Source organism: Phocoena sinus, chromosome 8 (assembly GCF_008692025.1).
Source record: "Phocoena sinus isolate mPhoSin1 chromosome 8, mPhoSin1.pri, whole genome shotgun sequence".
NCBI classification, from domain to species: Eukaryota; Metazoa; Chordata; class Mammalia; order Artiodactyla; family Phocoenidae; genus Phocoena; species Phocoena sinus.
In genome coordinates, this window is record NC_045770.1 from 97876857 (window position 1) to 97902183 (window position 25327).

General features: G+C 48.3%; 1 protein-coding gene and 1 long non-coding RNA gene across 2 annotated transcripts in view; both read left to right on the forward strand.

The window, feature by feature from the left end:
• PTPRJ (protein tyrosine phosphatase receptor type J) overlaps positions 1–25327 on the forward strand; it is a 172509-nt gene that overhangs the window by 48546 nt on the left and 98636 nt on the right. The window lies entirely within an intron of this gene.
• LOC116757578 lies at positions 12652–15488 on the forward strand. The gene is made up of 2 exons (XR_004351007.1): positions 12652–13793; positions 15153–15488. It is a non-coding gene; the product is annotated as an uncharacterized LOC116757578 (long non-coding RNA).

Consider the following 25327-nt stretch of genomic DNA (forward strand, 5'->3'; position numbering starts at 1 on the left):
GTTAATCAGGCAATGTCAAAAATTGTGGCCCAGAGAGGTTGAAAAATGGGCTCGGTCAAGGTCATATAGTAAATGGCAGTGCTGGGAATTAAACTCGGGTCTGTCTCCAGAGTCCTTACCCCACATAACTGTATTGCCTTTTTCTCCAGATGCAACAAATACTGTGGCATTTATTGTTTTATTGACTTTCTCCTGGAACCCTCCCTCCCCTTCTCTGTCCTCTTTCTCTTTGTGAATAAGACCATTTCTTCTTCTCTCCTGGGCATGATATCTGTGGATTTAAATGTGGCTAATTTATCCAGTTTTCTTAATTCTACTTTTCCCCTCACCTCTCTGATTTTCGGAGCTTTATTGAGAAACTGGCTGAAGGGAGGCTAAAGGGCTCCCAGTGTTAAGTTTGTCATTAATAGTTATGTGTCTCCCCTGATCTGCCGTTTGCCCTTTCTTGGCATCTCTGATACCTCCTGTCCTCGAGCCTTTCCAAGTTCTCAGATTTGCTTTCTTTGGATATAAACTGCAGGTAGGTGTTGCTTCTTCTGGAAGTTCCCAGATAGCACAGGCCTTGCTAAACAACCCAGCACCAGGAACTATCACCAGCCCCCCGAGATGCTGTATGTATGCATGTGCGCGCGCGCTTAGTGAGGTGTAAACATTTACAAGGAATAAAAGACATTCTTTCCCCAGAGCTGAAATTTGAATAGTCTCCTTATGTATAGAGCTTTGATGGTGATTCCATATGTCTTGTTCATCATTACGTTTTTGTAGCCTCCACAAATTATTTTCCACACTGCTACCACCAGCAGGAGAGTGTATCCAAAATACAGAACAGCTAAAAGTCCTTCTTTGTACCCCCTGGTGCCCTCAGGGTGATTGGCCTGTTGGCTGCCCACCTTTCCAGCTTCTTTTATGTTTTTCCTGTAAGTTTGCTCCAGCCAGGGTATATTCAAGGTTGCTCCTGCGTGTATGTGGTTTTCTCTCTCTTCTCTAAGGCTTCCCGGCTGGCTGCACCTTCTGTACATGTCACTCTTCTCCACCTGGCTGATTCCTGTTGGCAGCTCCCGGAAATCTATGCCCAATCAGATCCATCCCTGGTCTGCCCTGTTGCGTCACTCAGCTCACTGGGCTCTGTTTCATTTCTGTTTCTCCCTCAACTAGACCATTCATATCTTGCCTTCTTCATCTCTGTACCTGGCACACAGTCGGAGCTCAGTAACTGTTGAATGGAGGATTAGTCACACGAATTTATTTCCTGTGAAAATGCAGGGAGGTGGGATATTTGAGCATTTCTTGTTCCTTGAGCTTTCCCAGATTTGCGTGATAATGATAATACACACTAATGATTATCAAATACCTACTGTATGCATTCCAGGTGCTTTGTATAGTTTATTGTTACCCTCGTTGTACCCATGAATGTAGTATTATTACTGACCCCATCACAAAAGTGAAGAAGCTGGGGCTCTGTTTCTCAGATGGGAAGTCAGTAGACCATGGCTTCTGGGCATGTCACGTCAAGGCACTTTCTGAATTTAAAGCTGAAAGACATCACCACTGAGGTTCAGGGATATTGTGACAATATTGTGACAATATTTGAAAGAGAATTTTAGGGGCTTGGGCCCCGTGATGTTGCCAGTTGCCAAACTCCTGAGTGTAAAGGGAGAGAGAGAGAGAGAGAGAGAGAGGAGAGAGAGAAAGAGATGGAGAGAGGGTTTTCTTTTTCAGATAGTTTGCATTTACATGAAGGCCAAATTGGATTTGTTTATTAAGTCAATAAAGATACTATCTCTTTGAATAATTCAGAATCTGATAGCCCTGTTACCTTGAGTTCCTCTTTTGTGAGAGACACAGGGCTGCTGGATGCGGCATTGCAGAGCTGGGGGGTTATCTTATAAGGGGTCTCTTCAGTGTTGTCTTGGTCATATGAATTTTGTTTGCCTAGTAGGACATGACTGAGGCTCTGAATAGTCAAAGAAAACATCTCTCTTATGTTTTGCTCATGAATAGAACACTCTGTGTCCTGAACTATTGCTCCACTGGGTCCAGCACGTGGTGTATTTTCCTAATGTTTGAACCAGTAGGGTTTTTCATTTTGGGGCAATCCAGGTAAAGATTTTTCTGGTGCTCCTGTGTGGCAAGGAAAGCACCTCTTTTCTTCTCTCCCTTCTGTCCTTGTGTTTGAAAAAGTATATTTTGAGTTGCATGACTAATCTTAGCATATTTACTAGAAATTAATCTTCCGCCAATGATCGGAAATTCCTTCTTCTCCTCCATTCTGTCAGACGGTGCTGGGGACTGGAACTCAGGGGTATTCAGATCCAGAGGACAGCAGTTTAGAACATTGGAGACATTTGCAAAAATATGTCTGTGGCCCTGGGCTCTGATTCTTTTATGGTGTGTGTGTGTGTCTGGGGGGGAGAGAGAAAAAGAGGGAGATTGACTGATTGACTAGGAGGAGGAGGCAGCTGGATGGAGTAGAACAGGACTTCCTAAAACATGGGACCCAGAGAGACATCATAGGGACCATGATTTCCAGCCCTTGAATCAGGCTCAAGTTCAGGTAAAAGTTTTTCTTATGATTTGTGAATATGGTAATATGAAAAGTCTTATAAAACTGTGAAAATGTGGCTGGTAGACGGCTTTATGAAGAAGACTAACCCCCTACAGGGTGGGTATTGCCCTATGAGGTCCAGAACCTGGTACAAGTGCCGACAATGGTCTTCAGTCTTTGACCAGCTCCCTTTTAGACGGAACCTTCTCTACCAGCCTCATATTCATAAATGGGGTCACGTTTAGTCTGAGGTCTTTTTCTTTTCCAGGAAGAACAGAACCACACCCATCAGACCAGGAAGACCCAGACAGAGCCCCGGGGAGGTGGCTGGAGGACTGTGGGAGCTGAGGCAGACAAGTGCAGGAAAAAGCAGTTTCTTGTCTTTAGAAAAAGTTCAGTATTCAGTTGACTAGAACAAGTGCCACCTGTATGACACTGTGGAAGGTCAAAGCGGAATAGGGAAGGAAATGGTTGAATAATTCTGTTTTTCTTTTTTCCTTTCTTGAGGTTTTTTTCCTTTCCTCCCTGTTAAGAGGGATATTTCACAATTGGCAAGGTCCAATGAAATGGATCTTGAGATCGGTGAGGGTGGGATCAGGGAAGGGGCTCAGCCATGGTTGACTCCTGGCTGCTTTCACGAGCGCTGCTCTGTGCCAGCCCCATGCTTCGTCCTCATAACCATCCTGTGGGTTGAGAAAGTGGGAACTTAGAGAGAAGGGTGCGTCCCCAGGGTCTCTTGGCTAGTAAGTGGCTTTCAATTCCATGCTGGTGGGCAGGTGGGAGAAACCTTGGATGTATTTAGAATGGCACTTGTGCAGTCCCTCTCTCCTCCCTCTGAAGGGAAGCTGAATCCTTCACTCTTGCTTTGATGCTCTGGGAAATTCCAGATCCAAGAGATCAGTTTGCTCAGAGGGCTCCCCAGTGCTGGGCTGCTTTCCTCCTACATGGGGGACTGGCCATGTGGGAAAGGAGGGGAAATCCGATGTGCTGGGCTGGGGGAGGCATTGGCCTTGGCCCATAAAGCCTTCTCTGGGATAAGGAGGTCCACACTTGGTCTTTTCACTCGTGTTTGTTTTGAGGCATACACACTTCTTGCTTGAGTGGGGTTGAACTGGTTCCTCGGCCAGCTGGACGTATGGTTGACTTCCTCAGTGGGTCCCACCTGGGGGGTGGGAGGTGTAATCTCCAGTGAGGGCTGCAGATTCACAGCTGCTCTGCTGTCAGGCATGATGGCTAGTGGGGGCCTAAGAGGAAGTGGATTGCCCAGGGACCAGGCTGGGGTAGATGGTTGCCTGTGCTTTTCGGCACGTGCTAAGGGATCTCCAAAACTGGCTGGCTTGCTAGTGACGATGGACAAAGGAATAACTCTTTTGCATAATGCTTTCATATGCTTCAGTGGGATTTTGGTACGTATTACAGGAACCTGAAAGGTAAGGAGGTCAGGTCAGGTAGTTTTCTACCCCGTTTCAGACATGAGAAAATGGAGACGGGATATAAAGATCAGAACGTAGTTGGAACTCAGCTACTCTCGCAAGGCTGGTATTCGTTCCACTGCCCTGTCAAAACTAGGGTGAGGACACAGGCCAAGTCAGGCCTTTAACAACCAAAGCTACACTGGAGGAAATGGCCAGGTGGACTTAGCAGTGACCAAAGACAGAGTAGAAGCCATCACTGCTGTGTCCCTAGTGCCTGAGAGAGCCTGGCTGAAGTGGGTTCTTAGTAAGTCGTTGCTGGGACCGTGGAGGGATTCCTTAGACTTAGGGGATGATTGATTACTTGCTCTGTACCTTTCAAAATGTTCCCTTTCCCTCTGTGACCCTCCGATTCTTTCCTCCCTGGGTAACGCATCTTATCACAGAAGCGGGATGGTCTATGAGATTTCCATCCAGCTTTTCCCCCACAAATTATGGGATTTGGGATTAGGAGAGAGAACTTTTAGGCTCAGTGCGTGAACTTGAGCTGTGGATTTTGTAGCTGGCTTCTGATGCCCATAGACCACTTTTGATCTGGAATGGTGTTCTTTTTTTTTTTTTTTAAATATTTATTTATTTATTTATGGCTGTGTTGGGTCTTCGTTTCTGTGTGAGGGCTTTCTCCAGTTGTGGCAAGCGGGGGCCACTCTTCATCGCGGTGCGCGGGCCTCTCACTATTGCGGCCTCTCTTGTTGCGGAGCACAGGCTCCAGACGCGCAGGCTCAGTAGCTGTGGCTCACGGGCCCAGTTGCTCCGCGGCATGTGGGATCTTCCCAGACCGGGCTCGAACCCGTGTCCCCTGCATTGGCAGGCAGACTCTCAACCACTGCGCCACCAGGGAAGCCCTGGAATGGTGTTCTTGTAACTTTATTTTGTCAGCTGGGGTGAGTGGGTCCCAGGGAGGTTTGGGAAGCTCCCGGGGGCTTTCCAGTGAGTAGGGTCAGAGCTGGGCTTGAACTTGCACTTTCACTGCAGTGCTTTCTCTGCACTAGTCCCTTTTGCCCCAAATCCCAGCGGGTCATCTTAGATGTCTTTTGAGATTTAAGTCTCTCTGGTTTCTGCAGCTTGGGGCTGAGCGGTAGAACTTCTCTTTAGTGGAGAAGGATGGTGGGGTGTCTCCAAGTAGAAACTTTGGACCATTTGCGCAAGGTTCTTGCAGCTCTCAGGTCAGGAGCTCTCAGATATTTTTCTTTTGAGAGTTTGGTTTTCTTCCCTTCCCTCTGCCTCCCTTTTCTCGACCCACCTTATGTTTTGAGCCCCTCATGGCTTCCCTGGGCGGAGATAGGTGGAGGGAAACTGGTGGAATATTTGCGTGTGGAGCTGATGGCCAGGCCCCCGGGGTGGGTGTGCGTGGTAGTGGTCCAGCTTGATTGGCCTCTGGTCTGAGTCTGCAGGCCACACCCCGCCCTGCCTCTCCCTGGAGGGCCGAGGGGCCGGCCACCTGGGGCTTACCAGTGCGGCTCTCCATGTGTCATGTGCATGTATGTGACCGTTTCACAGCCTCGTTCTGTTTGTGGTCTCATCTGAGCTGCATGTGGGGGTGGATTGCCACTTAACAGCACCCGTGTGGAGGCCCTGCCCTGGGCACCCTCCCATCCATGAGCTCGTTTAACCCTCACAGTTATGCAGGGGGGAATACCTCTTATATCTTATATAGAAGGAAAGGGACAGTTAGAGCCCTTTGCTCGGGGTTGCTTTCATTATTCATTCAATCTGTATTTATTGAGTGTCTGCTGTGTGCTGAGCTCTGCCCTAAACTTGGCCTTGGTGCATAAGACCCACAAATTCCCTGTTCTCATAGAGCTGGGAATCTTGGGATGGGGATCCCTTATAGAGGTTTGTGGGTGGGGAGCAGTGAGCAGGGATTGGGGGCTGGGGGGAGAGAGTTAGGATTTTAGCCCATTTTACTCAAATGCTTCATATTACTTCATGTTACCGGCCTTCTCCCTGTGTATCCTCCCTTCTCCCCTAATACGGATTATTAGCACAGTTTACATATGTGTAAACCTAGGCTCAGAGAGGCTGGGTAGCTTGTCCGAGGTTGCACAGTAGGTGAGCTGGAATCTTGAAGAGACTCTAGGTTGAGTTTTGTCATCTTACTCTGTCTACCTGTGAATAATGTGTTTTCATAAAAATAATCAGTTTGCAGAAGAATAACCATTCCGTTAGCATTTGAGTGAACTCTCAGATACGTTAAATTCAAAGTTGCGCCTACGCAAAGGTGAAGCCCCGTGTCTCATCTTGTAATCAGGACTCAGGGATGTGGGCTGTCTGTGGTCCGAGGGGCAGAGGGGGTGTCTGTCTGAAGACATGGGCTTGGCCGTGTCTCACAGTCGTGTTCCAGTTAGGGTCAGGGTAAAAAACCTCTTCAAATAAAGCCCTCATGTTTGTTGCCAACATTAAACTATGTTCATATTTAAACCCTGCTCAAACGTTTAGAAAACAGAAGTCTGGAAATTCCGAGTTGAGCCACCAGTGACCTCCTGGCGCACGTGAGCATGCGTGTACCATGGGATCGGGGCACACGCCTTGGTGGTTCTCTTCAGAAACAGAAGTTCCCGGGCACACGCAGTTCTCACTTCTTAGGAGGCTTTTATGGGGCCCTGACTCTCCCGAGTTGGTTATGACCAACTTTATTTGATTCTGGTTGTTTGAGGCCTCCAAACATTGCGTCCTCGGTTGTTCTTGTCACGTTAAGGGGCAAACTGAAGGGGGGTGGTCTGTGCTTTAGTCTGCTCTTCTTTCTTTTGGGGGTCTGCAGAAGAACCCTGGCTAATCCTTTTCTTTGATAGTTTTTTGCCCTCTGCTACCAAATGCTGACCTGGGACTGGTCTGGTCCTAGACCCCTCCTCCCTCTTGCCTTTGCTAAGTCATTGCTCCCATCCAGGACATCTTTGGGGATACAGGTGACCCCAAGAAACTCTGCTCAGAGAACCCTGAGCTACCTCAACTTGCTCAGCGTCCCAAGTGGCTCTGCCCTGCTTCTGGGAAGACTCATCTCTGCCAGGCCTTCTGCAGCCTGGCTGCTCCACAGCTTACGGCAGTGATGGCTGTTACCATCCAGAAGACATCTCAGCTTTGCCGATTAGCCTCTCGTGTAGTTTGTGTTTGCAACGTGCAGGGCACTGCAGTGCTGTGAACCCTTTGTGTGTATAACCTCACGTTGTTCTCACCAAAATCTTGGGAGGCAGGTATTAGTATTGTCCCCACTGTATAGCTGAAGAAACAGAGGCTTGGACGTAGTAAATCACTATCCCAGCTCACATAGCCAGCGATGGAGGGCTGCGTCTCCCCGTAGGAGCACAGTTCCGCTTAGGAATAAACTTCCTTTGCAGTCCTGAGGCAGGAGTTTTATTTTAAGGTGCTTTCAGCTTTTCCCACTGAAGCCTTCTAGTTACGGTAGGGCCTCTGAACCTTGGCACGCCTGATGTTTGGGGGCAGATCATTCTTTGTCATGGGAGCATCTCTGGCGTTACCCACTAGATGCCAGAAGCACCCCTGCCCCGCCCAGTACCCCACCTTGCCACGTCCAGTTGTGACCACCAAAAGTGTCTCCAGATGTCAGATGTCCCCTGAGGGGGGTGAAATTGCACCCAGTGAGAACCACTGACCATTTCTTTTTAAAAAAAATAAATTTATTTTATTTTATTTATTTTTGGCTGCATTGGGTCCTCGTTGCTGCACACCGGCTTTCTCTAGCTGCGGCGAGCGGGGGCTACTGTTTGTTGCAGTGCACAGGCTTCTCACTGTGGTGGCTTCTCTTGTTGCGGAGCACAGGCTCTGGGGCTTCAGTAGTTGTGGCACGTGGGCTCAGTAGTTGTTGCTCGCGGGCTCCAGAGCGCAGGCTCAGTAGTTGTGGTGCACAGGCTTAGTTGCTCCGCGGCATGTGGGATCTTCCCTGACCAGGGATCTAACCCGTGTCCCCTGCATTGGCAGGTGGATTCTTAACCACTGCGCCACCAGGAAAGTCCCTAGAGTGACCATTTCAAACCCTAAGCCAGGATGTACATTATATGGAGATGGAGAAAGGTAGAACATTTAAAATCAGGACTGTCTTAGAGAACTTGAAACTACTGCTTTAACTACAGCCTTCGATGTCGGAAGACAGACTGATGGCGGGCTTTACGTGGGGATAACCTTTCATGTTGACGTGTAAATTACACTGCATTACACTCTCGGAGGCCCCGTTATGGAGCCTCCTTAAAATATTTTGTCTTTATTCACTGATAACTTGTGGGGAAAAATTGTAGTCTTAGATTTAATGAGGTTTTGTGGTTCAAGGCACATTTTGCTGAAAAGAGCCAGGTGAAAATGAGAAGGGCCTCCCTTGAGCCCTCGGACACGTGGAGAACATACACGGAGCAGAGCATCCCGTGCTCTCTCTACGCCCTTGCCGAACCCACCCTGCAGGTTTCATAGGCTCCCAGTCAGGTGGTTTGAGCAACGTGTGTTTTGTGATATGTGTACACAAGCCCGGGTGAGTTTGTTTTCACACACACGGCTGGCAAACCTGTTAGGTTTTGTCAGATGTGATTTCTTTTCCTCCGTGTGTCGTTCCTGTTGGTTCACACATCCGTCCTCAGAGGTTCCAAGCCAACAGTGTGCCAGGCTGTACCTGAAGCCTCAGAGCATTTATTTGGAGAGTTCAGTAAACATGAGAGCACATGGTTTGCTGGGATGCCTTGTACTGAGAAAATCCAATTTATAAAAACCTCAAATAGAACAGTAAAATTTGGGAAGATTTCTTTTTTTTCAGATGATGCAGTCAGATTATAAATCCATTTCTTGGATTCTGTGGAACAGAGCTCCCTCCTGTTATGTCATAAATAGGGTTCTATTCGCAACACCCGTTTACATGCGATTTCCCAGAAACGCACATGTAAGCCGGGTGTAGTGTGCCCCTTCGCTGTAGCGGGCAACCTCCGGGGGACATACTAGAGGTCTTAGGTTTAGTACAGCTCATGAGAATGGCTGATTTTCAGGAAAGGGTTCTCTTGTCAGTCTCGGTGACTCAGAGGAATTTTGCAAAAGCGCCTGGTGAACGTTTCTATCTTATTGCAGTACTAATGTAATGCCCCCAGGAGTGATATCTAATTAACTGATGACATCTTTTTACCCATAGTATCCCATTATTTTTATTCCCAGGGCTTAACTCCCTCCTCCAATAGGATAAGTCATAATAATAGCTACCATTTGGAGTCCCGCTATTATTAGCAGTGTTATTAACTGGGAAAAGTTAACTACCTGGCACAGGGTCACATAGCAGGTGAACGGTAGAGCTGGGATTCCAACCCGCACTTGCCCTCAGGGCTTTCCCGCCTCTGATGGTCACTGTAGATACAGAACTGGGGAAACAAGGAAAGTTTAAAGAAGAAATAGAAATCCCTTAGTCTGCTGTCTTGAGGTCGACATTGTTAACATTTTACTGTTTCCTTATGACTGTGTCCCCCAGAATACATATGTTACAACGTTGATCATACTGCATGTATGCTTTGTATCTCATCGGCCTCACTTTGTGTCTTATTCTGAGCACTTTCTCATGTTGATAGTTGTTCTTTTTAAAGCATCATTTGGTAACTGCATAATATTCTAGCGTCTCTTGTATTTTATTTAACTTTTGTATTATTGAGCGTTTAGTTTTTATGATGTTTCATTATCCTAAAGGGCTATCCCTGCAACGCTGCTCTGATGTTGGGGACGTCAGTGTGTGTGCAAGTTTGTGCACACGTGAAGGCTGTGTGATAGGCCATTGGGTTCCAGGCTCGAGCTGGAAGATTCTTATATTTGACTTCCAAGCCAAGCTGCTTGTGGTTTTCTTTCATTCTTCCTTTTTGGTTTAGAGGAAGTCACTTGGTCATATTTTCCCCCTCCCATGGCATAAGGAGAATGGTGTTTCTGATGATTGTGTTTCTCCGTAGATGTGGAAAAACCTGCTCCTGGTTTTCAGAGAGGTTTTCCAGGTCGCTGCGAGGTGGGTCCTCGACTGGACGACCCGACTCATTCCGCTGACAGCTAAGCACAGTCGAGCACCGATTGTGAGCCAGCCACTGGCCCAGCTGTTTTGCATAACCAGTTTCATTTACTGTTCACATCAGCCCCCGAGAGGGAGACACAGTGCCACTCCGGTCTTACAAAGGAGGAGACCGAGGCGTGTGCTCAGGGGCAGGGCTGGGATTTAAGGCCAGGCTCAAACCCAGGGCTCCTCTGCCAGTCTGTGCCTCTTCTGTCCTGGGCTGTGCCTTGGTATCTCCTGTGTGGGTCATAACTGGGGGAGATTTTTCCTCCCAGGGGACGTTTGGCAAGATCAGGAGCCTTTTTTTTTCTTTTTTTTTTTTTTTTTGCGGTACCCGGGCCTCTCACTATTGTGGCCCCTCCCGTTGTGGAGCACAGGCTCCGGATGCACAGCCTCAGTGGCCATGGCTCACGGGCCCAGCCGCTCTGCGGCATGTGGAATCTTCCCGGACCGGGGCACGAACCCGCGTCCCCTGCATCAGCAGGCGGACTCTCAACCACTGCGCCACCGGGGAAGCCCCAGGAGACTTTTTGATGTCATGACTTTGGGGCAGAGGATTCTAAATTTGCTGCTGGCATCTAATGGATAGAGTTCAGACATGCTGGTAAGGACCCCACATGCACAGGACGGCTCCCCCATTGATGAACTGTCCAGCCCCAGATGCCAGCAGTGTGGGTGCTGAGAGGCTCTCCTGGGGTAGGGTGGGGGGAGTGAAGAAAACACAGGCTTCTGGGCGGGGGGGCAGCCAGGAGCGGGTGGAAGAAAGTGGGCTTGGGAGGGAGCCCTCTTCCCAGTTTTATCGTCTTAGACAAATTACACAAAGTTTTTGAGGCTCAGCTTCCTCATATGAAAATCAGGAAATGATGTTTGGCATTTCCAGCATGGGTTCGGGAGTCAGACTTCCTGGGTTTGAATTCTAGTTCCTTCTGTGACTTTGAGCAAGTTACTTTTGAGCAAGTTACTCTAACTTTGCTAAGCCTCAATTTTCTCATTTGTTAAATAGGCAGATAATAGTCATACCAAAATGTGATAATGAGAGTGAAACGCATGACATACCAGCTGAGACACTGTGAACACAGGGAATGTTAGTACCTCGATAACAGCAACAATGGTGAAAGTGGTACTCGGCCAAGTCTGAAGGTGAAGTGTCTCTTCCTGGGGGCAGGGTTTTGTCTTGTCTTGTGCTCTCTCTCTAGTGTCTAGAATTGCCTATAGGTTCGCCTCTGGATCCCATCAGGGTGGGGCTGAGTTTAGAAAGACAAGAGATAGCGCATCCCAAGTGATGGAGGCTTAGTGTTTATTCTCCGTCTACAAGATAATGGAGTCGTGATTCAACTGTGAGTGTGCGCGGTCTTCAGGTTCTTGAAATGTAGGAATGTGGTTCCCTTGGGGCAGGCGCCTGCCTTTCTCTTTTCCCTGCCAGGACTTCAGGAGATGCTGGCCATCCTCTGGAGCCCATGGTTGGCCTTACTCCTGGCTTCAGCCTGGGATGGAGGTGCTCACCATTCCAGCCCTTGGGTCAATGCCATAGTTGTGCCGGCAAGGTCCCCCCGCCCCCCCCGCACCTCTGCCCTGCTCGACAAAGGCTTGTGCCGCCCGTCCCCCACGCCCAGGGGGTAGAGGAGCCTCTGAGGCCAGGCGAGGCTGGGGATCTCACGTGTCTGCATCCCTTCATTGATGCTTCTAATGGGAGTGATTTAATCGGGTGGAGCCCAGATCTTAAAGGGTGGGACACGTGGATCCAGGATGTGGAGAAGAGCCTGGGGGAGTACCGAGCATGCTTGCCCAAGAGGGCTGGCTCCACATTACTGTCATCAATGAAATGTCCTTCGTGGATCCCCCAGGTAACGGGGAAGTGGTGCCCAAAATCTTACAGTGTGATGAAGACTCGGCAGAACTGTAGAAGCTAGTAAAGGCCTAGCAGCTGTGCCATCTCACAACACCTTACTTTATGCAATGCTTGCTTACTTTAGCAATGCTGGGCCACCAGCCTACGGTGGCCTGGCAGCCACATAAATGAGGGAAGTGGGCTGGCGGCACTGGTGTTGAGTTGGAGGGGTCAAGCCCCCCAGGAGGCCGCCACCCTGGTGGCGGTTAGGGCCAACAGCCCTAACCTTTGTTGTTAGGCCGAGAATGCAGCCCAGTGTTAGTAGATCTTCTGCTTTTCTCCCCCAAGAAAAGCAGGAAATTCTATTTTTATGGGAGATATTCATTTTTTGAAAGCCTCTAGCATGGTGCCTGGCGCATGGTGGGCACTGAGCAGATACTCCTCCAGGGTGGTCCGGACCTGTCGTTTATAGACTGTGGATTCTTGGGCTTCCCTGGTGGCGCAGTGGTTGAGAGTCCGCCTGCCGATGCAGGGGACACGGGTTCGTGCCCCGGTCTGGGAAGAACCCACATGCCGCGGAGCGGCTGGGCCCGTGAGCCATGGCCGCTGAGCCTGCGCGTCTGGAGCCTGTGCTCCGCAACGGGAGAGGCCATAGCAGTGAGAGGCCCGCGTACCGCAAAAAAAAAAAAAAAAAAATATATATATATATATATATATATATATATATATATATATATATATATATATATATATATACTGTGGATTCTTTCCGTCTCAGTGGACTGCATTCTTGCCTGACTGGTTGCCTGCAAGCATGGAGCTTCTGACAGTGATTCTTGGAGTCTGAGGGCCCCTAGATCTCCCACTGTATCTCTGGGGTTAACACATAGTCAACCTCCTCCCTTTGTTTCCTGGCCTCTGTTCTCTCCACCTCCTCCTCCCACCAGTGTGACAGTTACATCTTCTCTAGAATGTTTCTGATGAATTCTAGCCTTAGGACGCTAGAGGGCTGGTCTCGTGACCAACATGTGAAGGACAGTGTCACCCGCACCCCATATCCCCTAGGCTCCATACTTCAAGGCAGGTTAACATCCAAGGCCTGCTGACAGATGCCTTTCTGTTATTTCATGCACAGGCTGTGGGCACGAGGGTCCCATTCCACCGCTAGGCCTCAGGGTCAGTGGATGGAGGTAGGTCCTCGAAGTCAGGCTCGGTAAAGGCCACTGGGGCCAGCTTGTCTTGGTCTGTGGCGCTGATCTCAGGATCCAGCAGGATGCCGCTAGCTTGCTTGGCTCGGCTCGGCTAGTGCTGGGAATAATAAGCAGCGTTGAAGACGCGAGGCATTTCAGTCCAAGTCACTCTGATCCCTTTCCAGGCGTTGAGAGAATGTTTTTGCAGCTCAGTTACTTGCTGGCATGCGTAGGTCAATATACAAGGTGTTCTCGGAGAAGCTGGAGCTGGATGTTGACTTTCGCTGCCTGGGATGTGTTCTCGGGGGGAAGTGGGTTTTTAGGTTGTAGTGGGTATAGGATGTGGTCTGGGGTGATTAGAATCACACTGTGGATGAAGTTAACAAGAATTCTGGAACTTTTTTGCCTTTTGTACTTTTGGGCTAAGGCTTCTCAAAAGGAGCTTTGTGTATCGGGGAGGTGCCCTTGATTCTACGTGTATTTTAAACATTTGTATAGAAGTCAGAAGCACACTCATTGCTCTCTTTTATGCAGTAAATATGTTTCTGGCATGTTACTTGTAAGACCTGAGTTCAGTTTCTGACTTTGACACTTAGTGGTTATATGAGCTCTAACCCGTATGCTTAACCTCACTCTCTGAATTTCAGATTCCTGAGTGTAAAAAGGGGACAAAACTCGGAGTCTCTTGTAAGGTTTCAGCGCGTTACTGCACGTAGAGCGCTTGGTGTACAATTCTTGGCTCAGAGTAAGTATTTAGTAATGGCAGTTATTATCCTAATTAGAAGGCAGCTTGGTATGACGATGATAAGGGTAAGGATAAGAACAAGAATGGTGATGATGATTGTTACTGAGTGCTTACTGCCTGTCAGTTATTCTTCCAAGTACTTTGCATCAATTAACTCATTTAATTCTCCCAATAACCCAATGAGGTAGGTGCTATTATAATCTGTTTTATAGATGATATATAACTCAGGCACAGAAAGGTTAAGTAACATGCCCAAAGTCACCGCTTGTAAATATGAAAAGAGCATGGACTTGAGAATCAGAAGACTTTGGCACATGCCTGTGTGTCATCTAATGGTGCGGCCTTCTGCAAAGCGCTTACCTCTCTGAGTTGCCTTCTCAGCTGTAAAAAGGTGCTCATGAATCAGACGTCCTTCGCCTCCCCACCCTTTATCACCTAGTGCGGTGTCTGATTGTGAGTGCTTAGTCATAGGTGCTGAGGAATCATTTGCTGATTAACTGAAGATGGGAGGGGGTTACTATGAGGTTCCAATGAGCTGTAAAACTTGGGACAAAGTTCGTTGTTATTTTAAATGCCCCTGGGTGCTTATTGCTGGGGTTTAAACAACACACCTGTTTTTCAGGTTGCTGAACCACTTAAAAAGAGAGGCACAGAGTAAAAAAATAAAGATCAAAATATCAGCTTTCTAACTGATAAAGGCTTGGTTGGAGGATGTGGCTTAGGTGTGGGACAGCATGAGCTTCCTGATGGGAACCCAATATTAGACAGATGTACCCACCCAGTCACAGACAGCCCCAGAGGCCTCCTCCGAGGGGTGGTGAGGTGGCAGCAGCAACTGGGTGGAGGAGTGGGCCGCCAGGGCGGGGTGAATCACGTCTGCATGGGGGTTGGGGGGGGACCTTGGGGGAGAGGCTGATGAAAGCCAGGAGTTTTTGTTTCTTTAAAGAAGATGCTGGGGGTAGGAGTTTATTAATTAATTAATTTATTTTTGCTGTGTTGGGTCTTTCGTTTCCGTGCGAGGGCTTTCTCTAGTTGTGGTGAGCGTGGGCCACTCTTCATCGCAGTGCGCGGGCCTCTCACTATCGCGGCCTCTCTTGTTGCGGAGCACGGGCTCCAGACGCGCAGGCTCAGTTTGTGGCTCACGGGCCTCGTTGCTCCGCGGCACGTGGGATCCTCCCAGACCAGGGCTCGAACCCGTGTCCCCCGCATTAGCAGGCAGATTCTCAACCACTGCGCCACCAGGGAAGCCCAAGCCAGGAGTTTTGAAGGAAAATCTTTCTTTTTGGAAACCAGAAGTAGGGAAGAAGCATACTGACTACGATTACTATTTAAAGAAATATTCTCCTTCTCCCCCTGCAGAAAAACCCAGTAACCAGAAAACCAGCGGCGCTCACGGTTCTACCCGTTTTCTTCCAGCACGGTTCATGGCTGCCCATTCCTTCACCTGCTCACACCCAAAGCCCTTGAGTCATCCGTGACCGCTCCCTCACACCCTGAATCGATGCCCCCTGCGGGTCTGTGGGCGCGGCCCTCAAAGCAGATGCAGAATCCAAGCCACCGTCGTCTCTCACCTGGGTTATTGCGGGGGCCTCCTCACTGGTCTCCCCGCTTCTACCTGCGTCTGTTTTCAGTCTGTTCTCTGTGAGGCAGCCACAAGGATCCTTTTTAAGACTTGAAGTCGGGTCACGAGCTTTGCGCTTACCATCTCCAGCAGACTGCATTGTTCCTCTTGCAATTACAATGTAGGATCCAGGAGGATTCTGATCTGTTTTGTTGACGGATTCATCTCCAGCCACCAGGGCAGTGCCTGGTGCAGAGTAGGTCCAGAACTTGGCCCTGTAACAGATACTAGAGATTTTGCTGTGTACGCTCGGGATAGAGCAGGTAACGATAGCGTGCTTTTCCAGAGCCCTTGCTGTATGCCCTGCATGCCACTCAGTGCTTCCTTGCAGCCGCCCGACGAGGCAGCTACTGTTAAAACCTCCATTTTACAAGTGAGAAAAGCAAGGCAAAGAAAGGATAGGTAACTTCCCTGAGGTGATACATCTGGCATGCAGAGAAGCCACCTTTAGCCCTTGGCATCAGCTCTGACAGTCTGTGTCTTAACACCGTACCATCTGCCACCACTAACACAAACCCGAGTCGCAGCAAGAAACACCAAACCCAGTTTTGATCGAGGCTGTAGGGAAGCTTTGCACATGGTGAATGGGGTGTTCTAGAGTCAGGGGGTTCTGGGAAGCCTTCTCCGTGGAAGGGATGTTTTGTGAAGTGAAGATGCCCCTGGTAAGCAGAATAATTGCCCCCAAATTAGCTTCACTTTTCTGTTAACTGTAATACATCAGGCTCTCAAAAGTGGAGATACGCTATTTTATTTTTTTCTCTAGGTCCGGAAGTAGATTTTTGCAATGAATAACATTAAAAATGACTGAGACCTAGGGTTACTGAGAATTCAAGAGGTAGATTAACGAAACAACATTTGAATGCAACTTTATCTTTTGAAAAACATTTTTGAGAAGCCCTGTTTATAACCAGGAAGCAGGCTTCATGAAACTCTCTTTTCCATTAAAGTGTGTGTGGTGTACTGTAAACAATGATTGAGCTCCTGGGAGCTGCTTTTCCATAACTTATAGAAGCGATTTTTAAAAAAAAGGATCCAACTCGTGTTGCCACACAAACAACAAAATAAACCAGTATGTGCCAAGAACAAACATTTGCTTCACCCACCCACCAACTTGGAAAGATGCAGCACTGAGGAGAAGTCAGAAGCCAGGGAGTTAGCGCCAGGTTGTTTCCGGAGCCCCTGTTCATTTTAGTAAGTCTGGAAGAAGCTCTTAAGCTTTTAATGTTTTTTATTAGAACCACCACCTCAACAGATTTGTCAGAAAAAGTATTTATTGTAGAGATTCATTGGGCTTCTTGGGCTCCATGTCCCTTGAGCAACTGGGATCCGCAGCCCCTTAACAGGGAGGAAAGTTTCTACCCTGCCTCACTTCCTCATCCTCACTTTGCCAGAACAATGTGTGGCAAAGACGTTTTTGTGTCCTGTGTGACTAAGGCTTTCGTAGGGAGCTTAAGAAGTTGGGGGCCAGGGTGAGGGCTGCTCCCCGCTCAGACCTGCCCCAGGAGCTGTCCTCTGTGGGGTGTGTACTGTGGGCTGCCTGGGGTCCGTCCTGGCTCCATCCTCATAGTGGACACTGCTGGTTTCTTACTCAATTCTCAGGCATTCTCTCTGCTACCGAATGGAAGCCGCTTCTCCCAGTCTCACTGGCGCATAGAGGCGGTCCCGTGACCCTGTCCTGGGAAGTGGTTGCTTGTTGGGTCACCGGGTAGGGCTTCCGGGAAAGCCCTGAGTGGGGCTTGACTCTGGTTTGCTCTTCGGCGGTGCCCTTCCGACTGGGGTGTGGATTCTGTGCTTGGAGGTACAGCAGTGATGCTGCTGCTTCTGACAATAATAATAAATACTAATACGGCGAGTCTGTGTGTCGAGCGCTTTTCTGAGCCCCTTTTATTAACTTGTTTAAGGTAGGCAATGTGATCTCCATGGGACAGATGAGGAAACTGAGACTGAGGAAGATCTCCATGGGATAGATGAGGAAACGGAGACTGAGGAAGGACAATATTTCTCCACCCCGGGCCTCAGACTGAGTCAGTGGCAGAGCTGGGACCCTGGCACCAGAATTTGTATGTCACCTGCCCGATATGCTGCCTCTCACAAAGGTGCAAGCCCTGTCCTGAGGACGGGAGCAGGTAATCGCCTTGAGCAGCTGCAAGTGGCCTGGGCTGCCTGCTTCTGGAGCATCTGTTATTTGAGAAAAATAAATCCCTTACTTGTTACCAAGGGCCGGTGCTTGACAGAATTGATGGAAACGCTCCACGTTGTGTGACTTTGGACATATTCCTTCACCTTTCTTGGTCTCAGTCTTTTCATCTGTAAAATGGAGATAACAATGGTGCCAACTCATAAGTTCTTTCTATTTATTTTTGCGGTACGTGGGCCTCTCACTGCCGTGGCCTCTCCCGTTGCGGAGAACAGGCTCCGGACGCGCAGGCTCAGCGGCCATGGCTCACGGGCCCAGCCGCTCCGCGGCATGTGGGATCTTCCCGGACCGGGGCATGAACCCGCGTCCCCTGCATCGGCAGGCGGACTCTCAACCACTGCGCCACCGGGGAAGCCCGACTCATAAGTTCTTTAGGATAGTGCCTGGCATGTACTCATGCTCCATTGTTATGGTTATATCATTGTCATCAACAACGCTGGCAGTGAATTCAACAACTACTGATCTACTCTATACCAAGCTCAGCGATAGGGAGACAGAAATAGCCTATGAGGGCTGGAGAATCATCGAGAAAGAGAGCTACGTACTGAACGGTAAGACCACCTGGCTCTTGGACACCTTTGTTTCTGAAGCACTTTCTCATATATTTTCCTATTTAATCGCCTCCTGCCTGCCAACTTTGCCCACGAGCACATCCCTAGGTAGAACTCTCCCTCACCAGCCTGGGGCTGAGCTGTGTTCCTGGGCTGGTCGTCTGTGTCTACACCTGGATGGATGCAGGGGCAGCAGGTGGGCACAAATTCCAGGCTGCGAAGCAGAAATAGGAGACAGGTAAGAGCGGATTTACAGGCAGGAATGAAGTTGTGGGGAAGCATCTTAGATGTTGTTTCTGTTGTAAAAGACAGAGAATGGATTCCTTTATTTGAAAATCCACGTTTGGAGGAGTTAGCGCCCCAAGGAGAGAGGTTTTTGTCCATTTTGTCCACTGCTCTAAAGTAGCAGCTGGCGTGGAGGATAGGTGCTCAATACATATTTGTTGAATGACTAATGAGAGGAATTGGCCTTCCTTGTACAGTTCTCACTGAAAATTCAGTTTTCACATAAAGGGCGGTGTTATGGACAGACTGCCGGAGGGTGGCTTTTTGTGATCGCCTTACCAGTCTTTCCCGATGGAGGGAATTGCACATTTTTTAGCTACTTTTGCTCTGACTGATACACTTGGCTGCCTAACAAGAAGCCAGAGAAGAACTAAGATTTTTAGCATCATTCAAAATGCTTGCCATTCCTCCTGCTTTGCGAAATCATGAGCTAGTTATTTCGAGTTCACATGAAGGTCAGAACTCGATCTGCAGGAAGGAGGTTCCCCTTGGTTTATGCGAGGGGAACTTTTTCCCCTTCTGTTTATTTTACCCAAAGGCTTCTGTTTTTCTCCCAAGCTAAACTCTGGCATTTGTTGTAGAAAGTTCTCAGCTTATGTATGATCTTTTTTTTTTTTTTTTTTTAAAGAGCTCACGTTTTGGTCTTAGTTTTGATTCTTAGTGACTTTTTTGCTGCCTTAGTTGAGTTTTCTGCTCCTTGAAAGGCCAGCTCTTAAGTGGGCGCCTGAAGCCTCAAGTTCCCTTTCAGTTTTAGAGGTGACTTCAAAACCATTTCCCGAGACCTTCTAAGGGCTGCTCCCAGCTTGTGTTTCTTCTTTTTTTAGTTGATTGGTGGGACAGCGTCTCTCAAAGTACACAGGCTCATCTCCCTTCCCCTCCACCCCTGTTTTGTTTTTAATGACCGTGAGACAAATGAATGTATAATTTTTTTGGGGGGGAGGTAGTGAGTCCCCTGAACCCTGGTGTTGTTGCACCCTGCGGAACCAGAGGTCTCTTTCCCTCAGGGCTGGGTTAGTTCAGAAAGTGGGAAGCTTTGGAACTTTTGTGGAGGGGGGGGTATTGTAGGGGCTGAACGGGGCAGAGCCTGGGCAGCAGCCCGGAGGCAGTTTTGACTGCAGGGTTACCTGCGGTGGCTCAGGCGGCTCCCCAGGCACGTCCTGGTCCAGCGCAGCTGCCCGATCCCTTCCTGCCCCTCCAGGATCCTCAGAATGGTTTCCTTCTGAGCAGGGTGGAGGAGAATCAAACCCAAGAGTCAGCTAAGAGAAGAACTTCGGGAAGGGGTTCTCCCCACCCTGCTGGGGCTTAGGCCTGCGTCTCCCGGGGGGCTTGGTCACTTAGCCCAGCCCAGTCCTCCAAGCCCCCTCCTGGGGGGAGGTGTCCCTCCCAGGAGCCCGTGCCCTACACTGGACCCTTCTTGTCTTCATTCTTTCTTCCTGTGGTGCCCATCAGATTTTCCCCATTACACAGATTTGCATTATAAGTTCTGGAAACATCTGCAAGTCTTTCTTCCTGTTTGTAAAATTGTATGTCTTCTGGTAGATTTTCTAACTTTTAAAAGTACGTGTCTTGGGCTTCCCTGGTGGCGCAGCGGTTGGGATTCCGCCTGCCGATGCAGGGGACATGGGTTCGTGCCCCGGTCCGGGAAGATCGCACGTGCCACGGAGCGGCTGGGCCCGTGAGCCATGGCCGCTGAGCCTGCGCTCCGCAACGGGAGAGGCCACAACAGTGAGAGGCCAGCGTACCGCAAAAAAAAAAAAAAAAAAAAAAAAAGTCCGTGTCTTTCTGTGTGGTTTGCCCTATTTGTATAGCACAGATCGCAAAGCTCTGCTGTGCCTTATCGTACTTATAAATAGTAGCAATGGTGGACAGCGCCACAGTGCTTCCTATGAGCCAGGCTCTGTTCTAAGACCTTTGCATCTGCTAACTTACCCTAACACCACCCATTGTGCTGTCATCGGCTCTGTTATATAAGGGGAGGAATAAGCTAGAGAGAGGTTAAATACTCTGGCAGCCACACTTCCCAAATGGAGAGCTTGGATTTGAACCCAGGCAGGTGAGCTCCAGAATCCTGGTGTTTAACCACTACACCACACTGTCCTTCATATTAGCCAGCAGGATTAGGACTTATCGTTCTTATTTCTCAAAAATGAAAACTGCTTTTCTTAAAAGATTCAAAAGTAATACCACAGGAACAACTTAAATGATGCGTAAAAGCAGAAGGTGAGAGCTCGCCCACCTGCCGGGTGCTGTTGAGATCGACCGGTGCTGGCAGGGGATGATGTCCTCACAGACTATCCATTTGGAATCCTTATGAATTTTATACATTAAGTCTAACGTATATAATCCCACTAATGGGCCCGCACCATCATCCTGCTGGTGGTGGGAAGGAGGCTCAGGTGTTGAGTCTACTCCAGGGCACACAGCTCTGAGGAAGGGTCTAGGTTTGAACCCGATCCCCTCTCCACTGTAACCTGCCTCAGGGGCTGGTTTTACACGAATTGAGCTTCAGGCGAAGACAGTAAAATGCAAATCTTCAGTTTCGGTTCAGAAAATCTGAAACTTGTGGTGGCGATATAGAAAATAAGGAAGTAGGACGATTCTCTTTTTCCCTCTCCCTTCTTTCTGTCTTCTAGAAAGAAGGGATTAGGAAGGCCTCCTGGAAGAGAGTCTAGGAGAGTCCTTTCCTGTGATAAAACCAGCCCCTTCCCCTCCCCCAGGGCAATTATGGAGCCTCTGGCCTGGAAGCCTGGAAGCATCCTCACCAGCCTGGAGGAGATACCATTCTGCAAACAATGGGGGGAAGGAAAGGAAAGCAATGCATTTGCCAATGGCGCAGATGACTTCCTCAATGCAAGACTCGGGCTTGTGCTTAGAAAATCCCTACTGGGAGGTCCCCCGGTAGGACCATATAGAATTTGCTTTCACTCTCCACATCCTACTGTCCAGGAAAGAAAGTTTCAGACCGTAGGGAGGGCCCTCTGGCTGTGAATTCATGTGGAAATTTGAAAGGGAAGGGAACCTTATCCTAGGAAGCCTCTCTCTTTTTCTGGATTGGACTGGTCAGGCAACAGCAATTATCCAAACCACAGCTCTGCACCAAGAGGCAAACCACAGGAAAAAGAAATCTGAACAAGCACTGAAACTATGCATTAATGTTTTTCTCAGAGGAGAGTTTTTTATTCACTTTTTAAAGACTGGTCCAGTAAGGGTAGTTCTTCTGGTTTCCCTATCCCACAGCAGATAAGCAGAAAATTGGAAGGAACAGGAGAAGCCTACAGAGTATCTCCAGGGTGGAGATGGGAGAGACTGGGAAAAGGAGAAGTGGATGCTTAAACACCTCTGCAGCCCCTAGAGACCCTTAGGTGCTTGGTTTCTAATGAGAGTGTAGAAGGCCTGTATCTCAACCGGCCTGGCAAGTATTAATCCAGCACGGTAGGTACAAGCTGCTGATAAAATGACTGGCCGTCCTCAAACGATGAAGTGGTGACCAGGGTAATATTATTAAACTCAGAGTACTCGGTTTAAGAAGGCAACATGGGGAGTTCAGTGGTTAGGATTCGACACTTTCACTGCTGTGACCCGTGTTCAATCCCTGGTCGGAGAGCTGAGATCCCACAAGGTGCATGGCTTGGCCAAAAAAAAAAAAAAGTTGTGATACATACAGACTTCCATCCTTTCTTTATTCTTTGTTTGGAGAGGCAGAATGGTTGAAATAGACATGTGAGTGATGGTAGTTGACTACCGTTAACTACACTTTTTTTTTAAAGGATTTATAGATTTTTTAAATTTATTTTTTTATTTTTGGCTGCTTTGGGTCTTCATTGCTGTGCATGGGCTCTTCTCTAGTTGCAGAGAGTGGGGTCCACTCTTCATTGTGGTGTGCGGGCTTCTCATTGCGGCGGCTTCTCTTGCTGTGGAGTACGGGCTCTAGGCGCACGGGCCTCAGCAGCTGTGACACTCGGGTTCAGTACTTGCGGCTCGTGGGCTCTAGAGCTCAGGCTTAGCAGTTGTGGCGCACAGGCTTAGTTGCTCTGCGGCATACGGGATCTTCCCGGACCAGGGCTGGAACCCGTGTCCCCTGCATTGGCAGGTGGATTCTTAACCACTGCACCGCCAGGGAAGCCTGCTCTAGACGGCAAGAACACTGAGTCAACATTGATCAGTCAGCTGGTACAGGTAGAGAAGTGTTCAGGTTGCTGGGAATAGGTAGGTGAAAAGCCACACCTTGTCAACAGGGAGTTTGTGCTTTAGTGGCCTTGTGAGAGCCCTGTGATCAGTGTTGAGGTGGCCGGGAGAGCCCGGTTGAGCCAGGCATTGAAGCTGGCCCTGCCGCTTGCCTTGTAGAGTGGCTGGGTCCCTCTCCTTCCTAATCCTCACTTTGCTCATGTATGGCATGAAGACTATGAAAGTTCTACCCTCAGAGGTCTCCTGTGAAGAATAAATGAGAAAAGCCATGGAAACTACCTTTGCTGACAGCCTGGCATCGCCTGATAGCTGCTGTTCTTCTTATTTTATTCTCCTTCACAATCGAAATCTGCCTCGCGGGGTGTTCCAGGACAGCTTTGGAGAGGGAGTGATCTTTGAATCCAGTCTTGAAGCCCCCCTAGTAGGTACAAAGGAGGTAACACCAGTTGAGAATAATTGTGAATGGCTGTGATAAAAAGTACAGTTAATTTGTTTATCAGGTGGTGTTGCCCGATGACGGTGGGATCAACGCAACTTGACTGTGCCATACTTTGGTTGTGGACCAAGGTCACCGTTGGTGATGCCAAGTGGAATCGCATCTCAGTTGGAGCATGGGTTCTTGATGGAAAGTCAGTGCTGTGGCAGACATGCTGTTTGGTTAGGAAATGAAAATCATTCCTTGAGTTGTCCCAAAATACAATGCCCGAAGTGGTATTCATCTGCCACACTGGGGACACATGCCATCTCTTAGTAAGCGCCCCTCATCTAATTATTCCTCATGGTTGAGAAAGGTGCCATCTGTGGTTGAGCATCAGATAAAATATTATATTTAGGGGCCACGTGGAATGGAAAATTTATATCCTTAAGTGTTAAGTCACTATGAGGATGGTGAGAAGTGGTGCATGGGAATTGGGACTCACTGAGGCTACGGCAGAGTGTGGGTGGAATAGCTGGTGCCATTTAAATTATTTCTCTTTTACTTCTCCCTTTCAGCAGATATAGTTTAATTCACCCAAGTAATATTCTTATGTGATGGGACATCAACATAGGCTTTTTGTTTTCGCTACTGCTGGTGATCTGATTTTAAATATGAATACGTCATTGCTAAGAGTTTTTGTTTTTTGTATTATTCTCTGTGGAGAATTTCTTAATGTATACTTCATTGTTTATCCCTTGGCAATTTACCAATAGCAGGAAATATCATTCATTATTATTGTTCAGAGGAGCAGACTATTTTTATATTTTTCAGTCAAAAGTGGCGTTGGCTATTATATAGAGAATGGATAAACAATAAGGTCTTACTGTACAGCACAGAGAACTCTACTGAATATTCTGTGATAAACCATAATGGAAAAGAATATTTTAAAAAAGGTATATATATATATATATATATATATATATATAACTGAATCACTTTGCTGTACAGCAGAAATGAACACAACATTGTAAATCAAGTATACTTCAATAAAAATTTTTTTAAAAAGAAAAAAAAAGTGGCTTTGACATTTACAACTGTAGAGGGAACTTTGACGATTTAGTGTTTTATGAGGGCTGGTCTGAATTGTCACATGATTGTACTCATTGCCATAGAGGTAAATTATTACCTGTTTTCTGAGGGCGGAGGGACTTGGTTTTCCTGGGCTTGCATAATTATTGGTTCACTAGAACTGCAGATATGTTAAAAGAAGTGTTACAGACCATCTAGTTCACTCTCCTTCCAGTGCAGGGAACCTTCTACAAGGTTCTGAATAGATAAAATAGGTCATAATATCAATGAGTAGAGCGCAGTGGAGCTCTTTTGCAAAACAATGTGAAAAGTACAACAATGTAAAAAAGTACCAGTGGAAGTGGTAAGAAGTATCAAACCACTATGGCTTTGGCACTGTGCTTAGTGCTGGGTGTATATTTTCAACAATCCCAACAACCACCCTAATGGAAATAGCACCATGTCATACCCATTTGCAGGTGAGGAAATACACAGAGTCAGGAGTTTTAACCTAAAATTATCTAATTCAAAAGCCAATGGTCGGGCTTCCCTGGTGGTGCAGTGGTTGAGAGTCTGCCTGCCGGTGCAGGGAACACGGGTTCGTGCCCCCGTCCGGGAGGATCCCATGTGCCGCGGAGCGGCTGGGCCCATGAGCCATGGCTTCTGGGCCTGCGCGTCCAGAGCCTGTGCTCCGCAACGGGAGAGGCCACAACAGTGAGAGGCCCACATACCGCAAAAAACCCCCCAAAAAGCCAATGGTCTTTTGTTCTGCTTGACTGTTTTTGATCCGTGGTTCTAAATGGGGTGGTCATTCAACTCCTGGTATGCGAGATGATTTTAGATGCTACACAGATGAATATTTATTTTAATAGCCATCATTTTAATGTGTATTAGGAAAAAACCCAGGGAACAATGAACCTCATGGTTTCTTGAATAGCATTATAGGGCTTCCCTGGTGGCGCAGTGGTTGCGAGTCTGCCTGCCAATGCAGGGGACACGGGTTCGAGCCCTGGTCTGGGAAGATCCCACATGCCGCGGAGCAACTAGGCCCGTGAGCCACAGCTACTGAGCCTGCGTGTCTGGAGCTTGTGCTCTGCAACAAGAGAGGCCACGACAGTGAGAGGCCCACGCACCGCGATGAAGAGTGGCCCCCACTTGCTGCAATAGAGAACGCCCTTGCACAGAAACGAAGACCCAACATACACACAC